Raw genomic sequence first — 6,523 nt, 5'->3', positions numbered from 1 at the left:
GTCCCAGGAACCAGGGTGGCGGATCCCCCGAACTGGTCCAGGGTGGGGTGATCAGCTGTCCCAGTTTGCCCTGGACAAAGAGGGTGCCCAGAACGTGAGATTTCCAGTGTTAAAACCTGAAAGTCCCAGGCAAACCTTGACGAGTTGGTCAGCCTCATCCAGGGAGGCTCTGCCATGGCCCAGGGTGGCCCTCTGTCTGCAAGGCCAGGGCGGGCTTAGCACCACAGTGGCCTGGTTCCACCCGGAAAGGGGAAAGAGGAAGTAGGGGCAGCCCAGAGCCCCACACTAGCAGCCCAGGGGGCCAAGTGCCCAGTGGACACGAGGGGCTTCCATTGCTAAAGGGAATGGGTACTGGGGCCCTGAGTATCATCTGCCAGAGAGAGGAGAGGTGTCGGGGGGCAGGGGCAGGGGGCAATGTATGTCAGGAGAGACAGGGCTCGTCACAGAAAGCCCCAGGGACCGAGAGGGCGTGGGGTGAGACCCCACCCCATTGCTACCTGGGGTCTTCCCCCCACCGGCCCTCCCCCACGAGGTATTACCATCCCTGCCATAAGCTCTAGCTCTGCCCCACATCAGCGCTCTGGGAGTGGCCCTGCAGCGAGCCCCGCGAGATGGGCACTACCAGCCCCGCTGCCAGAGGAAGCAATGGGCTCTCTGAGAGGAGGGAATTGCCACGGTCACTTGCTTATGGGCGGCAAGGCTTGTAACCACGACTGACTCTCAGTCCGTGCCAGGATGGGGGAGGGGGCTGGGTACGGCCGAGGAGGGTCCTCCGTCACTTCAGCCCCTAAGCCCTCCAACCTTGCCCCTCCCGGTGACCAGAGCCCAGCCAGGCTGGGCACGGTAGCAGCCAGCCAGGCGCCAGTATGGGGTGAGGCTGGAAGCGGCTGGAGCCGCCTGAAATTGGGGCCCCGACACCAAGCCGTCTCCCCAGCCCGGCTCCTCAAGGCAGCAGCTCAGAACAGAAGGGGGTGGGGAGGGGCCCAGGGGCCTGGGTGAGGGAGGTGGGAGAAGGTTTCAGGAGGTGTCCCTTCCCCAACTAAGAGAAAGCTGGTTGGGGCTTGGGGCTTGGGGCTTGGGGCTTGCTGGGAGGCCACGGGGCCAGAGGCAAGGCAGAGGCTGGCAGCCAGGCCAGGTGAGGACCTGGCCACCCCCCTACACAACTGTCCTCATTTCTCTTCCTCTGGGGTTGGAAGGAAGAAGAAGAGACCACGACGAGGCCTGGGGGAGAAAGGACAGCCAGGGCCAGGACACGATGATGCTTCAGAACATATGTTTATTTTCATCAGTCTGTAATGTATATATTCACATCGCACAAAATGATTCCAGACCCCAGACGAGGTACCCCATGACCCCTCACCTGGACCCCAGCACGGGAGCCCCTGCCTCTGGGCTGCTGGGGGCACAGCAGGCGGCGCAGGAAGAACGCTGTCGAATGAAGCTGCCACTGGCGGTCAGGAGACAGCGTCAGCATCCTTGCTGAGACCCTCCGGGCCCCTCAGAGCACCGCGGACCCGGCCTGGCCCTGCTGTGCTCCCGGGAGGCGGCTGCAGTGGAGTTTACTGCGCAAAAGGGCAAAGTGCTGGCTGGAAGGTGGACCCTCACGCCGGGAACACGACCGCCTCCCCCGGGAGCCAGAGGGCCCACATCCTTCTGCGGCCACTCTCTCCCTCCACACCACGTCTCCTGTCCTCACACCCACCCTGTAGGGCCCTGGCATCCGCCCCTCCCACCCCCCGAACCACCACCACCACACTCACGAGCTGGTGACTGGCCCAAAGCCATCCAGCTGGTCCGCGCGCCTCCGGTGGGCCTCAAACCCAGGCCTGTCCGACCCACCATCCAGGCCCTTCGGCTCCCCTACACCCGGGGCCAAGGAGGCAGGGACCTTCCCTCCCCAGAGGGTGGCGCCAGACCCGCGGGCCAGGCAGGCTCCCGGGCAGGTCGGTCTCATCCTCCCGGAGGGACGCCTCGCCCTGGCGGGAGGTGGGAATGGGGTGACACTTTGCTGAGCCCCTCCCGGGGCCAGCCCCTCCCAGAGATACGCGGGCTCCCGCGGCTCCCACGGGACCTATCGGGCGCGTGCTCCCAGGACGCACTGCAGAGGGGACGCCCTGGCCAAGGCGGTCCGGCCCACCGAGTCCGCGGGCCTGTTCCCCTACCCGGGGCGTGGTCTCCCAACTTCCTCCCAACCCACGTTTCTGTCCCTGGGGGTCCTTCATTCATTCCACACGCTCTCACTGGGCCCCTGCAATCGCCCCGCACGCGCCCTCTGCGAAGCGAAGGCTCCAGCTCTCCCCCAGCGAGCCCACGACCCACTCCCGCCCCGGAGGGCGCGGCCGCCGCGTCACCAGGACCGGGAGGCCGGGGGCTAGGAGAGCTCCTTCACCCCGCGCGGCCACCGCCAGGGCCCGGCTGGGAAGCCGACGGAGTTTCAAGGGGCGGGGGGCTGGGGGGTGTGCTCGGGCTGCAGGAGGACAGCAGTGGCGTCTCCGCGCAGGCAGCGCGCCAGGAGCGTGGGTCCGGCGCGCCCGAACCCCAGCCCTTCCCAGGGCTTCCCAGGGCTTCCCAGGGCTTCCCAGCGCTTCCCAGGACTTCCCATGGCTTCCCAGCGCTTCCCAGCGCTCGGCGCCATCACGCCCGGCCGCCTTCCGCTGCGCTCGGCCCCAGGCCCGGCCTCGGGGTCTGCCGGGCGAGGTACGGAGGGCCCGGGCCGGCCTGGGGTGCGCGGCGCAGGGTCCGAGGGCTCCTTCCAGGTGCCCCCGCCCCGGCCCTGCTCCCGGGCCGCGCGTGGGCCGCTCCATTACTGTCGCTGCGTGCAGGCCCGCCGGGTCTAGTGGTCCTAAACATTTCACAATTGCGCTACAGAACTGTTGAACTGTTAAGAACCACTGAACCCAGCGCGCGATCCGCGTCCGCCGCGCTGTGGAGAGAAGAGCCCCGTCGCCCGGGACCCCGGCCGCGCGCCCCGACGCCCGGACACGCAGCGGGAGCGCGGCCGCCGGACCCAGCCCCGCCCGCCCGACCGCGCCCGACGAGCCCCCGCGAGCCCAGCCGTCCCGGCGGCGCGTCCCCTCCGCCCACGGCCCCGCGATGCCCGGTGGTGCGTCCGTGCGGCGGCGGCCAGCGCCTCGGCGCCTTTTAAGCGGGTGGCCGCCCTCCCCCGCCGCCGGAATGCGCCCGCGCCGCGCCGGCCCGACCGGTTTTTCCGGGCGGGGCGGCTCCCGGGCCGGCAGGTCGCGCGGCCGGTCGTCCGCGGCCCGGGTACCTGCTCGGCGCGCCCACGCGGGGGTGGCCCTGACTCACCGGCCTCCCGGCCCCGCCCGGCCCACCGCCCCCGGCGCCCCTGGGGTCCACGCTCCGAGCCCGGGGACCATACCCGCACCGTCCCGCCAGGGACCCGGGGCGCCCGGGCTCACTGCGGGGAGGTGGGGACGGCGGCCGAGTTGGTGCCCAGGTGAGGACCGGAGCCGGCAGAAGCCCGGGACCCGGGTACCGTCCATGGGTGGCGGGAGGGCCGGCTGGACACGCCCATCCGTGTCCCTTCTCACTTCAAAGGGAACTTCATGGGAGGGGGGAGGAGGGGAACAAATGGAAAGTGAAACTAGAGGGAGGGTGAGGAGGCGCCGGCAGGTTTCTGGTTCTCAGACCCTGTCTCCTCCCAGAGGGTACGGAGGGCAGCCCGGACCCCTCCTCAGAGCCCACGCTGGAAGCCCCATCCTGCGCCCACACTCCCCGCCCTGGGCGGCAGGGGAGCCAGGGCACGACATTCCTGTCCGCGTCCCCTCCACGCCCGGCAAGAGCCCTGGGCCGGCACCCCGCAGCCCCATGCGCCCCGGCCTGCCCGCTTTAGTCACCTGGACGTGTTGGGGCAGCAGAGCTGCCCACTGGGGGCTAATGGCGGAGTCCAAGCTTTAGGAAAGAGAAAATTTGGAGGGAGGTGACCCCTCAAGTCCTCGGCCCACACCCTGAGCCACTGGTGCAGCCCGGGGGTGGGTGGGCGGCGGGCGGTGGTCACCATCGTTTGGCTAAGTCCGGGGTGGCCACACAAGGCCGTGCCGCCAGCTGCACCCCAGTGTCCTCTGGGCTCGGGAGCCCAGGCTGGTCCCAGGCCGGATGCAGCCACCGAGTTGTGACGGACCCTCTAGACCTTGTCACACGTGCTGTGTGTGGTTTACCTGCACCACCACCCAGTAAAGTGAGTAGCAAAGGTTTCATCGTTTCCATTTGCAGTTGGGGAAACTGAGGCTCAGAGAGAGGCAGTGACTTCTCAGAGGTCACACGGCGCTCCATGGTGGAGCTGGGACTCTACACCCCACGTCTCTGCTGAGTCCACTGGCCTGAGTGGCAGTGTGTGGGGGCGGGAACTGGGGGGAGGGGGCACAGAGGTGTGTGACCAACACAGTGAGCTTGGGAGCTCCTGCCCCCCGTCACCGCATGGGCGGAAAGACCCCACCTCTCCTGTCCCCTGTTCTCGGCCCTGGTGCAGCCCAGGCCGGGGAAGATCCCTCCCTCCACACTGCCACTGTCGCCGGCGCCAGAGGGGACTGGTAAGAGTGGAGGGGAAGAGGTGACCAGTACCAGCGCCTGGGCCCCCCACTTGCAGCAGGAGGTATTGAGGTGTGACCTGTAGCTGGGGTGAGGGCGGCCCTAACTGAGAAATCTGATCTTAGGATGGAAGACACTGGGTAAACGTGGATAACGGCCTAAATGAGAGATGTTTCCCAGCGATAACCCTGGGATCCCAGCGACAGGAGATGGGCCGTTGGGAGCCGGAGCGCCACCCCAAGTGAAATCACCGGGTGCGAGCCACGCAGCTCCGGCCCCTCCGAGACCCCGAGGGGCTCCGGGCACCTTGCACGTGTACCCCGCCCTCGCCGAGCCTCGCCTCACTCCCGCGTCTCCCACCAGCCCAGCGACCTCTCCCGGTGGCACTACCTTCAAGAGGTGAGGGGGCTGGTGCAGTGCCAGGCGGGCTGGTAGCCCAGCTCTGCCACGTGCCCGCCTGGGACCCTGAGCACAGGCCTGGGCCTTAGTTTCTTCAGCTGTAAAGTGGGAAGGAAGATGGGCCAGTGCCCATTCGGGGGCATCGCGGGATGGAAGCTAGCGCCTGGCAGGTGACCCTTCAACTTTGTTATCCCCGGGGCTACCCCCACCTCGCGCAGCGCTGGGGGCGAGGAGGGCGGCCCTTTACTCCCCTGCTGCGACTTGGCCATTCTCTGAGGAATGGCCCTGGGGAACTTTCCAAACAGATGCCTGAGACTTTCCAGAGCTTTCTGGGACAACTGCCCAGTCCAGGAGCCGCTCATTGTAGGGCTCTGCATCCCCCAAGTGTGTGGAGGGGCCTGAGAACAGGGGGCCTGGAGGGGAGCTCCCCATATCTGCCCCGCTGGCAGAAGCCTCTCCCCTGCCCTCGATGACCCACTTGGGGGAACGCCAGCGCAGCGAGTGCTCTCCCCCAGGGACACCGGGCTCCAGTGGGCACTTCTCCACTGGCAGGCTTTCTGGGAGGGAGGGCCCATGTGGGGTAACTTGAGGCACCGCAGCTCTCACAATCTGGGCTCCGCGGGGCCTGGGAGACGTGCTGAGTGTGGCGTGGCCGTGAGCACAGGCTCTGCCCCATCCCGTCCCCCGTCCCTCAGAAGCAGAGCCAAAGCGGGTGTCTGTGTCTGGTCAGCTGCTGTGTGCCGGGCGCCACGTTGGACATGGGGATGGGCACCGGCCGTGGGATGCGGAAGGCGCTCTCCAATTGTCCAGGTACTTGTCCAAAGGTCCTGCCGCCCCCTGGCCTTCTGAGGGTCCCGGCCCACCGGCAACTGCAGGGCCTCCGGCTCTGGAGCCCCAGGGCCCCTCTTCCTCGCAGGCCCCCGCTCACTGGGCTGTCGTCAGGGTATGCGGCCCCACCACACTCGTGTGGTGTCACCTGTTTGTGCAAGGCCCAGGCACACCCGTGTCTGGGCAAGATCTGGAAGGCTGCCAGCCCGGGCCTGGGAACCGGGCTGAGAAGCCTGGGGGTGCAGGCGGAGCCGCCCCCGGCCCAGCGCCTCTGGGAGAGGCTGCATGGTGGGCGCAAGGGAGAGCTCTGTGGGGTCACCCTTGCCCTCAGGCTGGGCCCAGCGGCTTCCTGAGCCCCCAGCTCAGGGGCCAGATGGACAGATTGAAGGCAGTCCTTCTGGGGGCAGTTAGAGAGGGGCCAAGGTGGTGGGGGACCTGGAGCGGGGAGGCTCCTCATGGCCAGCAGGGCGGGGGTGGGGGAGGGAGGCCTCGGGCCAGCCCAGGCCCAAGGGCATGCCCTTGTCGCAGCACCGGACTGCTTCCAGTTCAGGCCGTGGGTCCAAACACCTGATTTCAGCCCCAGCGGGGCCTCTGGTAAGGCACTGACACTGGCCTCAGAGAGCCACACCCACCAGGCCTGGGCCTGCCCTGCCCATCCCACACCTGCGCACAGCAGGGCGCTTCCACCCACCCAGGCTCCCCAGGATGGGCCTGGCTCATAAGAGGTAGCAGGCCCGGCGCTACCAGC

This window comes from Balaenoptera acutorostrata, chromosome 3 (genome assembly GCF_949987535.1).
Source record: "Balaenoptera acutorostrata chromosome 3, mBalAcu1.1, whole genome shotgun sequence".
Classification (NCBI taxonomy): Eukaryota; Metazoa; Chordata; class Mammalia; order Artiodactyla; family Balaenopteridae; genus Balaenoptera; species Balaenoptera acutorostrata.
This window is presented reverse-complemented; position numbering follows the sequence as displayed.